The 20884-nt window shown below is 33.4% G+C and overlaps 1 protein-coding gene across 3 annotated transcripts in view; it reads left to right on the plus strand.

The window, feature by feature from the left end:
• Nucleotides 1-20884, plus strand: part of PDE4D (phosphodiesterase 4D) — a 511449-nt gene that overhangs the window by 146943 nt on the left and 343622 nt on the right. The window lies entirely within an intron of this gene.

Here is a 20884-nt window from a genome sequence, read left to right on the forward strand (position 1 = left end):
TATTATTTGGACAGTTAAATATAACAAAATTTAGTGATGTTTTGATGATAGACTTGTGTCTTGATTTTTTGTTTTTATCCATGGAGTGGATCCATTCTCTGGAGAGAAGATTGTCTGAGATAGGGAAGGAAAATAAATGCAACACTTCTAGTAACACTGACTGGGAAAAAAAAGGTGTGATTCTGATGTGATGCCTCAGACAGATTAGAAAAAAGAATGAAAAATATCGTCTTATGGAAGTGGCTAAGTGATTATAAATTGCTGGAGACTGCATTATTTTCTAGGCTGGATTCAAACACACCAGAGAAAGACAGTTTGAAGGTTACTGAACAAATCTAAAACATTGTGGTTTCTATACACAACTATCTGCTGTACTCAGAGAATGATTTCTTCTTTGAGAGGCTTCTCTGTGGGTATGAATCTCTCCTCAGCAGTAAGAGATAGCTTTGTACCATGTCTGTGCCATTTATTCCTGTGGTTGGTAGGAATTGAAGAGTTTTGGAGATGGGCAAAACAAGATTTATTCTGAGAGTGACAGGGAAACAGCAGACAGATTGTTGAATGGAACTGCCGAGCTATTTAAACAAATAAACTAAATCCAAACAGCAAAAGCAATTGTAATTTTGATCATGCTTTGTAGCATAAAATCTTTAGGTTATATGATTCTTTCTTAGCTAAGGAGCAATTATTGTGATACAGGAAGAATATTGTTCAGGAAATTAAATTTCTCTAGATGTTTAGTGCTGTTTTTCGGTTGTTAGCTCTCTCTCAAGCAGCTATGAATTTCCCATTTATATGCTTATTATACCAGCCAAACAGCTGGAAAAAGCTATCCTTTTATCTGTCTTCTTATCTGCATGAAAGTACATAAACTTAGGGGTCCTATTATGTCTGTAGAAATGCAGTTTACCTCCCTTTCCTTTGAAATGTGAAGTTGGGGAAAGGGAATCAAAGTGTGGGTGTGAAGATTCTCTGTCTTCAGTAGGTAAATGAAGGTAGAAAAGCTTTTGGGTCATAGAAACTAATTCTAAAGCAGAAGAGTTTCACCACTGAAAACATCCTAAATTATAAATGTATGGTTTTGGGAGAATATACTAAAAGATTCAAAAACTCTAGCATTATAAGGCACTTATGCTTTGATTATATGACTGCAATGGGCAAAATTAAAAACAGAGATGGGGATGTAGTTTTTAAAATAAAATAAGGGTTCTATTTGTAGACATGCACATTTTCAATATCTTGTTCTCTCTCAATTTCTCTCTCTTTGTGCTGTCATAGGGTTGTTTCTGGTTGTATGTTAGCTTTGTAGAGGAATTAAAACAAAGTTTATATTAAAAAAAAAAAATTGAAACAAAATCCTAATAGCAGCATAGGCTGAAATCTGGAAAGCAGATGTTCAGTAATGTTTTTCTTAATCTTTCATACTTTTTCAATTCTTATCCTTCCAACTCTCAGACATCACAATGCCTTGCCATTTCTTTCACCCTTCTAATTTCCTTCTATGAGTACATGGATAAAGATTTTTATTTTTTTTTAATCCAGGTTAGACTGAGACCCTAATAAAGATCATAGTTAAGATGAAGAATTTATGTCTCCTATTGAAGTATCGCGTCCAGAAATGCTTATTGTACTATAAGAAGAAGTGCTTAAAAATTGTTAGACTGACCCTGCAGCTGGTCCTTACAATTATGAAATGTAATAATTGTCAGACCTTTTAGGGGAAAGATTAGAAACAGGCAGACAATTGCTTTTAATATGTCAGTTCTTCCTTTGTTTTTATTTTTATTTTTATTTTTATTTTTATTTTTATTTTTATTTTTATTTTTATTTTTATTTTTATTTTTATTATTTTATAAGCAATAACCTGTATGCATATAATATTTATTGTGATATTTTACTGTAGGTTGGGATAGCTTGGTTATTTGGGGTGTGGTGCATACATTAGCCAGCTTTCCCTCAAGTAACTGCAACTAAATTTACTGATGGCTTTGGTGTGAGCAACAGCTATAATGGCATTTAATAGGGGATGCGCAGATAAGAAATGATTGACAGTAGAACACATTTGTTTTCTCCAAAGTAGCTGGTATTAAAGTGGTAAGGGCCTGTTTTGTATGGAAAGTTATTTATTTGAAGATATTTAAGGTTTTTATCTTACCTATTTTATAATAACTATTTCAGAAGTTTATTTACTTCTGTATTTAACCAATAGCCACAGCTCTCACCCTGATACAATGCTCTAGGGAATATTTACATTATGTAGCATGTGGTACCATATATTTGATTTCTTCTTTCAAATATTTTTTTATTTCTTCTTTCAAACTCGTGATTAAGAATAATGAATCAAATCCTTTGTAATGGTGGTTTTGATTTGTCCAAAGACCCCTGAAATATGGTGAAAGTCTATTCAGTCACCTTTGTTCTGGAAACAATCTCTCAATTGTCTTACTGCAAAGAAGAGATGGTTATGAGAAGGTGGGATAGGACACAGCCCCTGCTGAGCACTGTGAATTGCCAGGGCACATACACCTTCCCTTTCCACAGTACAGAACCAAGGCGTCAGGGACTGAAGTATTTCTTTGTTTTGCCTTTTAAGAATAGGTTTTCCAGTGAAAAAGAACTATGCCGGTTGTTGCTGTGATACTTGTATCCTCGTAACACGACAGGCAATATCTGGTGGAAAATGTCATGTCCGTTGCATGCAAACTCCAGAATAAGAGTATATCAAACACTTGAAGATTTTGTTAAAATCATTATTTGAAAGCAAAAAGTTGTTTTGCAATCAAAGGGCTTTAATAGCAAAAATATATAAAATAATCTGGTGTTTCGTTTAGTTGTCTATTATTTGGTATGGATACTGTCTCCTCTTTCTATTTATCCTAGCCTTTGCTCAAACATCATTTGGGAGAGATTATTATAATTGTACAACATAAAATCTATTTTAGATTGCTTTCATATTGCTTATGTACAATTTAGAGAGTGCATATTAGTGTGTTTATGAAACTCTAGGGAGCTACAAGAACAACTTACATGACAGTTAATTTCTGAAGTATCTTTTTTGCAATGTTCTTTCTGTCTTAATTTATGTTTTTGCTTAATTTAAGTTCTGTGGATTAGATAGTCATCATATTGCTTAAAACTTCTGTGTTTTATTATCTACTAAAGAGGCAATCAACACTCTCTATACTGGAAATCAGATAAAAACTTGATTCAAAACTATCCCCAGGCCCTTTCAAGATGAACTTAAAATTTTTAATATCTGTTTTTGAAAATAAATATTAGCAACTTATTATTAGCATCACTGTAAGTTTGATACTATGGCAATAGAGAATCCATCTAGTTTCAAGCTAAATATGTCTTAATGCCTACCAGTTGCTTGCTCATGGTCTTTTTCATGTCCAAGGAATACCTCAGAGACCAGATTCTGTCCTCTATATTCAGGGCAAAAAAAGCCTTTTCAAGTGTTAGAAACTGAAATATGTGAATTCTGAGCCATAATTTTGCTGTCATTCACTTACTAGCAAACTATTTTTAAAAGAAAAGCTAGGATGCTAAATTTCTATTATTGTTTTAAGGAATTAAGTGTTACAGAGAGATCATAAAGCTTTAAGATCTGACCATAGCTGAGTAACACACAGTAAAAATAAAATTTAAAAAAAGCTGCTTTTCAGATTTACTTATTTGCTACTCAGTAGAATAATGTATATAGTGAAAATAATTGGGAACTATGGTTTAGATACTTAAGAACGAGAAAGAGAGAGGAAAAAAAAGAGAAGATTTGTTATTTCACTTATCTTTAACTTAGAATTAACCTTGAGCCTGCCAAGTAGTAACTTTTCTCAAAAAGCTTCTCATGAGTCTAAGCTCTCTTTAACAGCATCTGTGTTCCCTGAGTCACCTACTAGTAAAGAATTATGAAGAGCAACACAAGAACTCTTAGCATTTTTATTTTATGTATTTCTGTATTTTAAAAGCATTATAAACATGAGAAAATCTTCATGATACCTTTGGATAAACTTTCCAATTAGAGTATAGGGAAGCAAGCAAAGAAAGGGGAAGTGCCACTGGCCAAGGCTAAGGAACAAGCCAGGAATCAAACTATGGAGAGAATTTGAGAGTTTTTGAATCCTGTTTTTGTGTCTGCTTTATTCTACCTGTTAGCTGAGGATAGCTCTTGGGGGGAAAAAAGCCACGCCTTACATTCGTCTCAACCTTTCAACTAATTCTCCTATGTCAGGGAGAATTTTACAGATCAGGTCTTGGAAGGTTTTAAACTGTTAGTAGTAGGAGTTAAGCACATCATGGTCGTTATGCATCGACACTCACGTTTAACCTGTGTTTCTAACAGACTGCCTCAGTCACCCCCAACTCTGACCACAGTATCTGTGAGGAAAACTATATTCAGTTATTGTGGAAACCAGAACTGAGCATTTAAGTGCACATTACTCAGTGGGAAAAGTCAGTGAGAATTTTTGAGGTAAAATGAATCCTAGAAGCTTTAATGTTTGTAGAATCCGAGCTTTGGCTTTTCTCTTCTGGTGACCAGTGTTCACATTTTCTATGGTGCTCTATGGATCCTGGAATAAATTTAAAGAACAATATTAAAAAAATTCTGTTGGTCAAGAGTTGGAGTGACTTGGTGCTAAAGAGATGTAAGGAAGCTGTGAGGATGTCAGATCCTGTGTCAGAACACTTATTTGCATAATAGTATTCTTAGTACTTGAGGATAACTTCAAGTGACACAATTACCTCCAGCCCCTCATCTCCCAAATAAAAGGATTTTTTAAAACTTATCTCTAGCATTAAGTGAATGATTTAGTCCTGATGCTCGGGTGGAGGACATGGAGGACAGAAGGTATTGTGTACAGTCCAGCATTAATTATTCTAAAATCCTTTTTAAAAATTGGAATTTTGATCAACTCTTGCTCTTTTTAGTCACGGTTGAATTTTTAATTTTTCAGTTTATGTAATTATTTATATAGCATAGACTGGAACATAGACATTACTGTAAATTGTGTATGAATATTCTATGTGTGCATGTGTTTTCTAGTTTAGAAAAGAAAGTATAATTTTTGTTCAAAACACACATTTTGGAACAGTTACTTTCAAACAGTGGATAATCTGAAAAAATCTGAAACAATACTATGTGGTTCCAGGAATTTAAACCTAACTTAATCTTTCCCCACAGTGGTTGGCATCTTCTTTTCAAAACTTTGCTTTTGGACAAGTTGACCTGGAAAGCCTGAGAACAGATCTTGCCAGTAAAATAAGGAAAATAAGAATTTGGATACCTCAGCATTTTCCACATCCTTTGTCACTTGGTTTCCTACTCCCTTCAGCAGTGGACCCATGTTTATCTTCTTATCATTTTTGTCTTTGACATACCTTTTTGTTACCCTTCATCTCCATTGTTCAAGTTCATCTTGAGTTGAGCTTTGGCTTTCTTGGTGCCATGACTAAAAATCCAGGGAATACTTCTGTATTCCTACTTGGAAATTTGTTTGTTCTTATACCACTTGCACTTTTTTATCTCTATCAGAGATTGCCTGTTCAACCAATTTGGTGTCCTTCTATTGTTTCTACGCCCTTAATCACAGTTTATCCATCATATTAGAGGAAAACAAGTCAATGACTGATTATGTAGTATTTTTAAAATTAAAGTATTATTTTATTTTTCAATTTTTATGAAATTCCTTTATGAATTCCACAAAGGGGGGGCCTTTAATATAACTACACTCTTTTTGCATTCGCATAATTTTCTTTGTATTAAACAGAGCACTAGAGACTGTTTTCTTGTTCCATAGCTTATCTGATTTTTTAAAGACACAGATAATTTGCAAAATGACCCCTTTAAATTATTTCTCTTGATAGTTCTTCATCTCTTCAACAGTCATCTGCTTAGATGGTTATTAGTGCCAAGGTCTACAGCTACAATGATTCACCTTCTTAGGGATATCTCAAAAGTAAAAGACTGTTTCTAATGGGTTAAAGTTTCAGTGAGGTGGGGGAAGGCTGGGCATTCATTAACACAGCTTTACTTTCTGTGCCATAAGTGTCATGTCATTAATATTTCTCAAAAGATTTCTAATTTTCAGGTATTGTCTGGGGTTTTTTTGGGTAGTTAATCAGTGAGGTAGTTATTTTCTTAAAGTACTTCTTTGGACAGTCAATCAAATCCAAATGCACACACTATTTAAAATTGTGCAAATTTGAACATAGTGATTCACCAATGATAGTGCACTGTGGAAAGTAATGCATAACACAATATTATCTTAATATATACTTCTTCAGTATGTCATATTTATTACCATTTTAGAGATGACAAAAGAAATCAGAAAAGTTATCCAGACAGAAGAATACATCTTCACAAGGATTTTTTCATGTTGGAAATTAGCTTCACTAGTGATGATTTGTTGGCCTCTCTCTGATTGACATTTCAATCACCTCTATAGCAGCAGTGTTTAAGTACAAACAAGAAACTGGACTGTCAAAGGCACATAAAGCTAAGGGAAAAAAAGAAATCACTTCAAGTGAGCAGCAGTTGTGGGTGATCCAGCCTTTGGGACAAGTTCATCCAAGCTGCCTTGGTCCAGAAGGATATGGTTGATTGTTGAGGGAGAGCAAAGAGAAGCTCAGAGGCACCTGGTGTGGCTGTATAAAGAATGGTGCCTAGTCTCTGAACAACCAAAGCATACAAGAGAGAAAATCAATTCAGAAACATATTAATTATGAGCATTTATATATTTCTATAAGTCTGTATATGGAGTTGCTATTGTGTGATCTCTGTTAAGACTGATTTAGAGGTTTTGTTGTCAATTGTGATTCTTTAAATTAGCAGTATAGACATAGAGCTGTACAAGCAAAGAAAGGGTGTGGGCTGTGTAGGGAACCAAGAGGTTGTCAGCATTTCTTACATCTCTTCAGTACAATTGTGTGGAGAGGAGCATCTGATCACATAGCCAGGTAATTAGGATAGTCCATGGCCTTCTGTTAATAATATGCATTTCTTCAGCTTGATTCTGCAGAAATTTGATCCATATTCAGACTGTTGATAACCATAGCTTAACTAATACATAAGCATGTGCATAGCAAGGCCTTAATTTGTTTTATGATTTTTATCTTTTTAACGTGTAATGTGTTTCCAGTAACAGTTCACATTATTAGCAAATTATACAATTAAAGCAGATTCCAAATGTAACTTTGGAATTTAAACATCCAACACCTTACAAGATTGATGTTTTAAATAGTGTAAAATATAAAATCCAAGTATATATAGAGTAATTTAGATTGTGGTGATAAGGCATTTCTCTTTTAGGATTACACATTGGTGCAATGGAAAAAGAATTTGCATAATGAGAAAGTCCTACCAAAATGCTATTTCATTAAATGACATAATTTTTTTAAACTTTATTTAGAGAAAAAGATCGTTTTGTATTCTTACTGATGAAACTTCATTTTCTTTTCATTATGGAGGATTTTTTTTCATTTTAAATAATATAATATTTTCTAAAGTATAAAGCTTAAATGGAGAAATTCACATTTGAATTTATTAAATTTATTTATGAATTCTTTGATTCCCATTAAAAAAATAAGTGGAAAATTCATAGAGCAGAAAATGAATAATATTCCAGTTTGCAACACAGGGGAATAAATGGGATCTTCTGAAAACAGGAAGTTGTTTTCTTCACACTTGCAATTAAAATGATACATTGAAATACTCCACCATAGAAATCAATTTCCCTATACATATTTTACACTAGGTGTATTCTCTGAGAACAGTTTTCAAAGTAAATTCATTTAATTAATAACTTTATTTTTCTGTTTCTAGTCTAAGACTCTGGATTATCTCCTGGTATTCCTTTCATTTCAGATAAAGACTGGACATTTGGTTTCTGAAAAGAAAATTAATCAGATCCTCTTCAGAAGAATCACCATAGTTTAACTTTCCATAAAATGGGCTTTTTTAAAAGACATCAAGTCTATAAAGTTCAGATTGAAAGAAACAATTTCAAATCTCTTTTTAAAAAATATATGGACAGATAGTTTTTGCTATTGTTATAGCAAAGAAAATAGAAGGGCCAAACCATGAAAGGTTGTGACTCTGGCTTTACCTCTCTCCAAGCAGTGAATAAATTTTATGGATGTTTTTCTCAGGTCTGTTGCTTTAACTTCTGAATATAGACTATCTACTCCATGAGATAGTGTAAGATCTGGTTGACAGTTATTACTTTCAACAAAATAAATTTCTGTGCAATCTCAGGTAATGGCTAGGTAATAGTTTTATTCTGTTCTCTCTTGCCACATACCTTTTCAACTATAATTTTCTTTAATTCAAAAGTAACTCTTTTCTTTTCTTCTGATATAGGTGACAGGTTGATTAAATACAACAGTTTGATTATGAGAAAAGTATGATTAGATGGATAGAGAACCTCACAGCCCTTACAATAAAAAGATTCATTATGACACACTGTGGCCTTATCAGATCAAACATGTCAGAGTTGTCTGCATATCCTTAACAGAAAATAAAGATAATTTTTGATAGTTGTGTAAGGCCAGAAATTCATTGAACAGTAGAGTTTGAAACATTTCAGTTGAGACAAATCAGCAGTGTGGACTTTTATCTAGTTTTATATACAAGCAATTGGACTTTTATGACAACTTTATCTGAAAAGTGTCTTTCAGTGTGTTTTGTGTCTTTTTCTGATTGCAATCATACTGCTGCATTTCCTTCCTTAGTTTCCTTCTGTTAATCTGTTTCAGCTCATATCTCCTTTCTCCTCCAGATGTTTCCATTCCTACTAATGTTTATTATATTCTCCATAAACTGTTAAGATATCTATTGATCACACATATTCTGATTTTCTTAGCCTGCCACACCATAAGATAGCTGTATTTCATGGTCTGTGCCATTTTTGTATCTGTTCCTTATCTTCAACAGAAGAGCTGAGTTCAATATGTTTTGAAGTTATTACCTCTGGACACAGGCATGACTGATGGAGTATTTTGGGTAGACTGCATACAGTAACTTACAAAATGGGTATCAGTAACTTATATTGAGTACCATGGTTTCTGAGGTATTTGATGTTAAAATTATTTAATGCATTGTGCAACTGTGGGAAATGAAATGTCAGATTTTTTTATAAGTAACATAAATTCAAATGTGAATAGCAACACTTGATATATATATAGAGAGGAAACTACAGCAAGGTATTAAATAAATAGAAATAAAGCTTGATGTCATGCTAGTTATTTTCCACAAAGGTCTAATCATGTTTTATAATTGCAAAAGTAAAACGTATGAAAAATTTTCAGCCCAAATATTGCTGTTGAAATGCTTCATTTATTATGTATGCATGAATCAGTAGCAATTTCTCTTCTGCATCAAGTATGAGTATATAATTGTGATTTTTGATTCACAGATTAATTGGTGTAAATTCTGTCAACAGCCATGCTCTTGTCACGTTTATGTTTCATGCTAAAATTTCTTGATTTAGAACATTCTTGCAAAGCCTGATTCTTCTGCATGAAGAGATGGTGGCAAAATCCTTTTTAATTAAGTGGTGACAGGACGTGGCCTACACAGAGGTGCTAAAAGCTGTGTGGGAGATTAATGTAAAGACATCAGTAATCGACGGTTTCCTCTGGAGATAGTTCCATAAATGTAGCCTCAAATGAAAATAGAGGAAAAAAGAATATTTAGATTTTCTCTGTTAAGTGTAAATTACATGCTGGTTTAAAGTGAATAGCAATTATTTTAATATCAATAGAACTATGATATTTTTAATTTAACAGTAGAGGAGGAAATCACACAAAAATGAAGGAGATATTAAAAAAGCCTTTAAACCCCTAATATTAACATAAAAGCATAAATCAAGAAAAGTTGGGCTTTCTGTAGTTTAAAAATCTTTAAGCTCTTCAGTAACATGCTTATACTTCAGATGATTGTTACCAGTTTTCTGGATAAAGCAAAGGTTACATGTATTTTAGAGAAGATTTACACAAAGTAAAGTAGAAGTTGCCAACCTGAAAAACAGTTTTATCCCTACAGATGAATACACTTGAAAATTGTATTTCTTTCAATATTAGTTAATACTGAATTTTTATTAGAAAAATTTCTATGATTGTGATGACCTGACCTCAGAGGATTTTTCCTCTTGCCAATTGCCTTAGTGTGTAATCAAATCATGTCTGTTGTGGTTTTTGGGATCTCCATCACAGAATAGAACCTGAATAGAACTTGAGCATCCCAAATCCCAAGTCAACTCTAAGTAGCATTTCAATTACAGGCTGAATTTAAGAGCCATTATTCCTTTGATATGTGCTTGATCTTACATAACAACTGTTGACTGATGTGAAATCTGCAATTTATGAAAAAGGTGAGGAATTTCTAGGAGATTCTAGGTGTAAGAGTTTCCCTTTTATTTGAGAACAGTGAATTCAATATTGTGTTGTTTTGCCTAGCCTTGATACACCTTGAATTTTGAAATAAAACCCCCAAACAAAAAGCTCCAGCAATAAAGAAAAATATTAGTGAGAGCAGTCTACCAAAGCAAAATCTACCAAGTAAAGATGAGAAACAGACCTTGAACTATGTTTAAAAACTCCAGAAAATAAACACTAAATTGTTATAGTTCTTTTAAATATTGAGCAGAAGTAATCTGAGATGACCAGGATGGTAATGTTATAGAGCATGTATTAAAGAAAACTGAAATACAATTGTAGTTGTTTCAATTTTCAAAAAGCATTTGAGGTTTCTGCATTTCAGCTTGAATATCCACAGTAGTGTAGCTACAAGTAATTGAAATCAGGGACATCCAAGCCTAGAACTTTTTAATTTTAATTTAGACTTTTGAATAGCTGTGCTTCAACTGACAATAAATCTTTGCTCTTCAGTCTCAGTGTGTCAGCATAGTCAATTAAACAAAAAATTTGCAAAGCCTTTGTAGAATGCTTTCCAATGAGCCTTGATGATAGTGCAGGATAACAGAAGTAATACAGTTCTCTGACACAGCAGTAGCAATTGTTACTTTCTGTTGCACCAATTCATTAGATGTTATTAGCATTACAATGAGAAAAAATAATTTTTGTGTACTCACTTTTGGTTTTAAAGCTTATTTAGAAAGCCAATTTTAAAAGCCAAAATAAACAAAACAAGACAAAACAGATTTTATTGATCATTCGATTCCAAGTGATAGGAATAGCAGCTTTAACACAGGGAATTCAGTAATTGTTATCTGCTTTGTTTAATTAAAAATTAAAATTACTTTAAATAGTACAGATAGCTTAGAAAGGTTATTAGATAAATACCTCCCCTCCAGAAAAAATTTTGAAGATATTTGGAGAAAACTTCTCACTCTTTGAAACACAGAAACTCAAATTTGTAAGCCAAGCTTGATTGAGTTAAGGCATTTGCCAAGAAGCAAGGTGAAGACAAGCAAAGAAATTTCCTGGAAAAGCTATGCTACCATTTTCATACATTTTGTCAAGGCTAATAAAATGTGCATGGAGTATGACTGAAATAACAGGGAGTACCAGAGAACTGTGATGAGAATTAATAAATCACAGTGTTTAAATTTTTTAAATTTTTAAAATTTATATAATTTCTCCTCATCCTAGCATTTTCCATATAAAAAAAATCAAGACCTGTATGATGTTTAATAGTTACGTAACACAAATGTATCAAATATACAATGTGCTGAACTGAGAATTAGAAAGGTTTGCCACAACACATTAAAGAGTGCAAAATGCTTTGGAAATATTGGGAATATTTTTAATACCAGTTGAGTAGTGAAAGAGAATTAACTAAGAATATAAAATTCACTTAGAATTTATAGTTGGAAATTTTTTTAATCTCAATTATTTCAACTGATATTGCCCAACACTACCTGTTTTATGACAGCAATTTTATGTCAGCAATTATTTTAGTAATAAAAAAAGTAAGTGTATTACTGAGCACTGCCTCTCAGTCAGAGAAATCATGAGTGTTGAACTACTGGTGGTGGTTTTTACTTTAAATTAATATTAGCTATTAATTGTGAGTAAGATCAAAAGTGATTATTTCATCACCAGAGTGATCAGTGTCGCTCAAAATTCTAATTCCCTGGTGTATGAAGTGTTTGCTTGTATCTAATGCCATTAAATAATTTTCTGTTATTTCACATTGCAAGAAAATAAACTGGTACTTAATTTATTCTGTAGGTCAATATTGCAGTATTTGTTGCTTCCTACAAGGATACAGATTACATCTACTTTTGGGAAAGTATTCATTAGCAACATTTTATGAGCATAGAAAGGCGCTGTTTTGCTCAAGAATACCCTCATGATGCTGATTATGTGAACATTATTTCTTTGAAGAGTCCTCTATTAAAGAAACATTGAGACATATAATCTCCAAATCATCAGTAATAAAAATGGAAAGATAAAACTTTTCAAGAGCTCCCCCTTAATTCTGAGGTGTTAATCACATTCTAACAATAGCAGATGGGCATTGATAGTTTCCAGTATCCTTGACCCCATCCTATTCTCTTTTTGAGTACAAAATTAACACATTCTGATTGCACTGGGCCATGTTGGTACAAGCAGCATGTAGTCACAGCACTCTAAAAGAGGTAATAATTTCTAAGTCTACTATTACCTCTGTAAAGCTGCGGATGAGCTAGAGGAGAAGCAGGGTAACAGTGCTTCAGTTAACACTGTCCTGGGAGAAACACAGCTTTATGAATGGTTTCAGGATTTCTCTCTTTGTGTTTGCTGCCTTGGATAGTGATAACCTGGCTAGCATGCCCATAGGGCTTATAAATTCTGCAAATATCAAGCAGAAGCTCAAATTTCTAATTTTTTTTTTAAGGACTGAAAAGTACATTTTAATAATTCAATCTTTATTTCTCTCCACTTGAAAATACTGATGAGAGGAAAGAAGGAGGTGAAGAGAATGGGTGGGTGCTAGCTGAAGTGATAAGATCAGATAATAGCATTCCATCACTTCTGTAAAAGAAGTAATTTGAAAAACATGGCATTTTACTGTGCAAACAGTTGCCTATGAGATCTTCCACATTTGTCTCTGGAGGGCAGTACTCTTCTTATGCAAGTGATTAATTTGACAAATGTGACAGAATTTTCAGCCAATGAATTTCATATTTTCAGAGTATAACTAAACCTGATATAATATACAGGCTTCAGGCAAGTACTGCAATTTAAATAATGTTCACTTGTAGCTCAAATATGAGCTGAACAATCCAAGTTTCAATGAAGAGAGCAGAAAAACCTCCTAGTGGTTTTAGCTGGAGGACTATCAAACCAATATGACCTGAGCTAAGAAAAGAAAGCCATTAATATCATCAAAGAATCTTCAGTGAGTGTAAGATGAACAAGTAACAAATGAAATTTTTGATAAATAATGATTTAAACCCCTTTTAAATCTTGAAGTTAATATCCTTCAATAAAGACCTTTACTTTGGAAAATTACAGAGGGAAATGAAATTGCCAATATTTACACTCACATACATTAATGGGTGCTACTTTCTCCTCTATGCTTCATTTAAATAACAAGAAATCCATCGACATGCAAAATTACATTTTATAATTCAAACTCTTAATATTCTTGATTCATCAAAAGCAAGTAAAAAAGGATGATTTTTACTGGAAAAGTAATTTGTTAAGATAAATTACATCTATATGACTTGTTTGTTTAAGAATAATTTATTTTTAAAAAATGACTAATCCTTATTCTTGAATATATAATTAAAAATATGAAGTTTCTCCCCTGCTACAGATTTTTACACCTTAATTAGTTTAAAAGTATTATATTTTAAAATTTTGGTCTGTGTCTTACAAAGTTAAGATTAGATACATCTTAAGAAGTCCAGTTACAGAAATATATGATACAGATGAATGTAATGCTGTTCTGAATGCTGTTTTCAAGAAAATTAACTCTATTATTCATTAGAATGATGGCTATAGGATCTATTGCTTTTATTTAGAAATACAAATAAAATAGGATAATATATATTTTTAGAAGGGCTTGAGTATAATTATCTGGAATCTATTGGCATGAACCTTTCCATTAATTTGCCTTCTTACTACCTGAGAACAGTCAGCCAAAATACATGCATTTGCTCTTTCTGCAAAGTGACTACTTTAGAGCTAATTTTAAAACATAATTTTACTTTCTATCCTGCTTGATAAATTTGGAGACTGTTAAACATTTAAATCTAAGTGAGAGCTTAAAGAAATTAAAGAAATGAAGAGGGAAAAATATCTAATTAAAATAGTTGTTTCAACATCAACCCTACCAGAAATATCAGTTCAGTTGAATTGATGGGATATGTAGTAGCCCCTATTTTTTGTTTGTTTGGTTTTTGTATCTTCAAGAGAATTTAAATAGCAGATATAAGGCATGGTTCAGTAACCCAAACTCTGATTAGAAGTTTTGAAATACATTTAGAAAATGAGTAGCAAGATTCACTTATGGCTTGGGTGACATAAAGAATCCCTGGAATTATACTGCCTAGATCTGAATAAATATCTTATCTATCCTTATTCAAAAGCTCAACCTTTACAGTTAGAATTTGAATTTTCTAGCAGCTTTAAAAAGAGATTGATTAAAACTTTAAACCATGCAACACTCACTTGCCTTGGATTTTGCCTGGTTCCAGGTTTTGGGTTTTTTGTAAGTTTTTGTCCTAGTGTTTGTTATTTCAGTTTGGTTTCATGGTTTTTTTGGCCAAGAATTGAGTGTAACTAGGTTTAAGGGATTTTTTTTAATTGGTAGGATTTCGTGCTTGTCAGAAGTCAGAGTAAAATCAAGAGGATTTCAAGGTGTGCAATAATGTTTTACAGAAAATAAATGCTCATAAACCTCTGAAACCTGAAACCAACATGTTCCATAAAAGTGTAAACCTAAAAAAATATTTTGGATACCACCCATGGTCCTCTGTTTGAAGTGAGCAAATCACTAATTCAACTGATAGAATGTAAAAGAAACTGCAGAAGTATCTTTATCCTTCAAACTTTGTTCAAAATGGATTAAGTGCTCAATTAGTGATATTTTCTCTGATCAATGGCTGATGAAGAGTAGCTGTATTATCTGGGAACGACTTTGGAAAAACGTTCCTGTCAACGTAGAACCATACCCTATTGCTACATAAAAAGACTCCACAGAGGCTGTCTCAAGGTTTATGCTTTGTTTAATCTGCTGCTGTGGCACAGGGGAGAAGGGGCAATGGGAAGAGCACTAACTGTACTAAATCCCTCCCCTCTTGCTCTTGTGCTATCCAACTGGCAAAGTAATAACTGCTGCTGTTTCCTACTCCAGCTGCAAATCAAGGCAGTCAAGTAAATATTAAGATCTGTTCCCTTTTATGTTCAGTAATTACACAGTTCAAGAGAGAATTGAACTTGTGGTTTTTAGCTTCTGAAATAGAGTGAGTCTGCTCACTGCTCCAAGTGGGAGGTTACAAGAAATTGTGAACTTGGTGGGTGCAAAATGCCTTTCATCTCAGTCAGCTCAGCTTTTCATCACTAGAGCTCTGCACCAGCCTGGGGGTGTCAAAACCCAGGCTTTAGCAACGTCTGTCCATGTAACTGCACAATCAAATACTCGATTCTTTCATACTTGACATATTTTAAACTACCTGGGTAAAAGGAGAGGGCTGGTTTTGTATGTCAGGGTATTTCTCTGTGGCTGGTTGTAATGAATGTATTGCACTGGACTGAACTCAATGTTTTAATATACAAAGCAAGAATACAATCTATTCAGAAAAGCTATGCTTTTACAATTGAAATGTCAATAAATTCAAAGAAACATCCTCCTGGTATGCATAAACTGTAAGAAATAGAAACTGTGCTCACAAGAAATTGTTAGCTTTGGGTTTATATTCAGATTTGGAAAGCTATGTAGTACTTTTTATTGCAGCAAATACTCAAATGGATATGATTTCTCTTTTGCTTTATATTATAAATTAATTTGGTGTATATATATAATATATATATTATATATTATTTGGTATATATATATCACTGAGTCTAAACAGATCTTTGAATCCATTGAGACTGAACACAGGAAAGTTAAAAAGTACTCAAAAATATGATCTGTGGGGTAATTAAGCACTTTAATTATACTTATGTATAGAAAACACAAGATAAGATAGCTAATCATATTGCAGTGTTAATTTTTCTTTCAAAATGGAAAGTGTTATTCCTGACTTAAAACTATATTAAAAATATCCCCATGGAGCTACCTGCAGGAATATCTTTCATAAACTGGTAAAAACAGCCTTCCTAATAAGGGATAAGAATCAAACCTTCATATTTATACAATTCAAGATTAATCCTCTTTTTATCAGGATAATAGTAATTTCAGTAGAATTAGATTACGGAGTTGTTCCATTATTTACAAAAGGCATTCAACAAAAAAAAGACTGTTGGTTGTTAGTTTCTTTCTGCAATAGTATTTCAGAATATATATTGAAACAGATACAGTGGTTCTTAGTCTAACTGCCTCTTGCTTGCAATGGCAAAAAAGTTTGTGTAATATAAAAAACATTCTACAAGTAGATTGTGTGATACTTATATGGCTATATTAATATTTTCTTTTTCTAGGATTTGAAGTTACACAGCTAAATAAAATATTCTATATTTACTCAGTCCTCTACTTTTTAAAGCACTCATTCTTTTTTTCCTTTTTAATAATTCATGCTTTCTGTTGAGTTACAGAATGATGATCTGCTGAATTCCTTTTACACTGCTAGCAGTGGGAATGTGTTTCAGTCTTATGAGTCAGATGTGATACAAAAATTTATATGAACAGCTAGTGACTCTTCACTGTATCTGAAATTCAATCTGATTGGACTTAAAAGACCTCAGTGAATCTGTATATGTAAATATGGTTCAGTTTCTTAAGTGCCATTGCACTGAATAATAAGGACTAATATCAATGCTGAAATCAGTGGTGAATTCTACTGAACAAAATTTATTGTCATCTATGTTCAGGTGTTACCATTATTTTGTTGAAGAGATGATGCAAGTTATTTCCTCTCCCTTTACCACTGTTTACAAGGTCTGTAAACTATTAAAAAAGCATCTTCTCTGACATGAAGTGGGTGGATGTTGTTAGTTTCTTAATTAAATAGCTGAATAATTTCCTTCCTAATCCACTTACACCTTTTATCTCCTTCATATATTGTTTTCTCCTTCAATGATATGTTTCTATCTCAATTTTGAATGTTTTTTCTATTGCACATAGATAGTATATTTGCTTATATTCTGTCCAAAAATAAAATACATTGGTTTGTAAGGACTGGATGCCATTATTACACCAGGAAATGAAGGTAAAAATAAGGGGGAACCCCATTATCTTCTGTGTGTCAGAAATACTTCTCTTTAGTGCAGTACTGTTATAAATATCTGTTAAGACAAATGTCTGCTAAGAATTGCAGTGCTGTTCTGAAGGTGTAAGTGATATAGCAGTTTATCTAGTACACTGTGAATACTAGCACCATCAGCTGAAGTGAGCCTTGAAAATATTATCAAAACCTTTGTCAACAAAGCTACAAAAGCAAACAGAATTGTTATTTTTTTGAGAGCAATTCTTTCAATTATTCTAAGTACTTCTTGAAATCAAGGACATATTGTTAAAGAATATTTGAAAGGTTAAGGATAACTTAAAATGGCATTCTCTTATGAGACAAAATGTTTCAACATATTTAATGAATCTTCATGCATTTTGGTATCGTGTACACAGAAATCTCTGAAAAGGCAAGGCTCTCAAGCTGGGTGTGGCTGGAGAAGTAATTCTCATACTTGAGCCTCAACTCACCAAGGAGTTTCTAGTTTCTTTTGAGGAGGCTCAGGCACATTCTAGGAAAATGGAAAGAAAGGTATTCTTCTAAATAATTTTTAGTTACAACTCTCAAATGTACACTGTTCTATTGCTATTGAGTTGTCACCATATTTAGTACTTTTGAGGATTGTGTGTGATATAAGCTAGGCCAGTAAGAAAAAACTGTCTTGACTTTATATTGGAAATACTGACAAAAAGGTATTATATGCTTCTTTTTTACTTGTCTATTTGATTTTTAGATAAAGCTACCAGTTTCCATTTATATTGCATTTTGCAGGGAAGTATAAATATTTTTTGTAAATGTTCTTGTGCGGTCTTAGCATACTGGTGTAATAAAAATCTGGTCATATAAATGTAATTATAAAAATGTAAATACAAAGATTGGTTGGTGAAATGAAAGTCAGATATTTAACTGCATCTGAACATACTTATACTTTTTTCCATATATTTTATACATGGCCTTTTTACTGTGCCATATCTTATGCCCTATGGTTCAGATTCTACTTGTGAAATACTGTAGCAAGCAACATTCTATTTTTATCTTTTTGATGAAGATTTTGAAACATACTTTGTAAATTCAAAACCACATTTTTAATACTGTAAAATGGATATTCAAATGGAATACATCAATGCTGTCATTAAAAGAAGAAACTAATTTTATGAAGTCTCATTGGCATGAAGGTACAGTAAGATTTCTGCACAAACCCCCCCCAATCTACCCCAAATAGAAAAATAAAAAGAGAAAAACCCCCAAGCAACTAACAACAAAAAACAAACAAAATGGTCAGAAAAAAGTAAGAATTAACGTAGATTTCATTATTAATTCTAATGCAACTTCAGCTTCTACTTGTGCAAGTATTGGCATTTTATTGTACAGGAGGTTGTACTTCTGCTGTATTTTCTGTTTCTCAGAGACATGTTTTTATAATTTAAAATGCTAATGTGCTTTGATTATCTGTCAAGTTGAACTTGGTGTGTAAAACTTTAGACAAACTCTGAGATTGAATGGGGAATACCAAAAGTGCCTTACAAGCTCAAATGTAAGCTCATTGCCAAAACGCAGTGCCAGTCAAATCAAAGGGCATCCATGAGGCTGCTGTTTTATATCTGTGGAGAGTGGTGATGGTTAAGGGAAGTCCCTGTCAGCTGGGAAAAGGTCACTGCTGCACCCACTCTTAAGTAAGGTAAGAAGAATAATGAAAGTACTATAGACTTACTGATCTCACAGCTGTTGCTGGAAAGATAAATCTATTTCAAGACCTGTAAAAGCAGGAAGATAGTTAGGACTACTCAGCACTTAGATTTACCAAGGGCAAATAATGTGTATTTGACCTGATTGCGTTCCATTATGGAATGACTGTTCAGGATACAGAACATTGGGTGTAAGGCACTTTCAGTTTAGTAAAGATTTTAAAATAATTCCTCAAAACATTTTAATTGTGAAACTAAGGAAGTGTCAACTGGATGAACAGACCCAGGTAGGACTGAAGTGTAGAGAATGGTATTTCAGAATCTGGCTGGTAGTAAACAGTACATCAGTAGAACTGGCTAATACCAGTTCTGATACTCATATTGAACTGTAGTTTGGTACCCAGACAGATCAGCTGAAGCACTGGCTGGCAAGTGACTGACTAGATCATGGCCCCATGGAATGGATGTGGGAGCTTCCGTGGACTGTAGGGGTGGGTAACAGCTGAATCGTGCACCTTTCATCATAAGTAAAGCAAACTATGTCCCAAAGTGACTGCAGATCATGGATGAATGGAAATGCTGAGAACCCAGAAGAGGTGACCGGGATGGCTTGGGCCACATGATCAGTGATGAGTGCTTGAGGGGGCAGAGCTTACTGAGTCTGGTGGAGGAGGTAAAAGGTACTCCAAAGGGACCCTTCAGTTTTAGGAAGATATTTGCAGCAGACAGCAAATTTAAGGTCTCATCAGTGGTGGCATGCTGTTTAACGAGGGGCAAGAACCCCTGATTGGGAGGTTCAGATTGAACATCAGGAAAATTGTCTTCATTAGGGATGTGGTGAAGCATCATAGCAGGCCATCCACAGAGGTTGGTGAATTTGTTGAAGGGTTTTGAGATTCAGAGAAAGCTGTGGCTGATGTGATCTAGTACTGATGAGAACTCCATTGTGAGCTTGAGGCTAGATTGGACAATCTTACAAAGGCCCTTCCAAATGGCAGTTCTGTGATTCTGTGAAATTGGCACAAAAGCTTTGTCTAATTTTAAGGTAGAGGGAACAAGCAGTTATGAAATACAGACCCCTTGCAATATCCCAGTGGAGGTTAACAAGGATAAAAAGTTATTTCTCTTCTCTGAGTTTTTCACAGAATTGCATCCTATATGCCTATAATTGCATGATGCAATTATCCCCATTGTCACATTTTGAGTGTATTTTCTTTTTGTTGTCCCACTTTTGTCTCCTGTACATGCTGTCAAAATAGCTTGAAACAGCTGGGAAAATGGTAGCATCTAAGATGTCTGCCTTGGAAATAGTCTTAAATGTCTGGATAGATAGCAGGAGACTTAGAACTTGATGAATGTGAGCTCAAGCTCAAGTTTCCTTCAATGGAAGTACTACTTGGGCTCTTTTCTGATACTTGCAATATTTATTTCAATTTATTATTTTCTGGGAGATATTTTGTTGAAACTAACAGGTTTTTAGATTAGGAGAGAAAACTTGAAGGGATGGTTCATGATTACCATGATTATGTAGCAACTCATGGCTCAAAGAAACATAGACTGGGAGTTTTGACCAACAAAATCTTGTATGTATGTATCTGGAGGATGAATCTTAATTTTAGGAGCACTGTATGTTTAGAAACGAAGGCAGACTTTTAAGATGGAGAACAGAAAAATCACATCAATACAATAAAGAGTACTTTTGCATTAATAATGAATTTAGTTCAGAGAAAGATATATGAGGATTAAAATAATTGCAGGTCTGTGATGGAAAGGGAAAGGGATTGGCAAGACCAATTTTATGACTGAGAAAGTAGAAGTTGTGCATGAAGCTAATCAGAACATTCTAATGAGTAGATG

This window comes from Erithacus rubecula, assembly GCF_903797595.1.
Source record: "Erithacus rubecula genome assembly, chromosome: Z".
Classification (NCBI taxonomy): Eukaryota; Metazoa; Chordata; class Aves; order Passeriformes; family Muscicapidae; genus Erithacus; species Erithacus rubecula.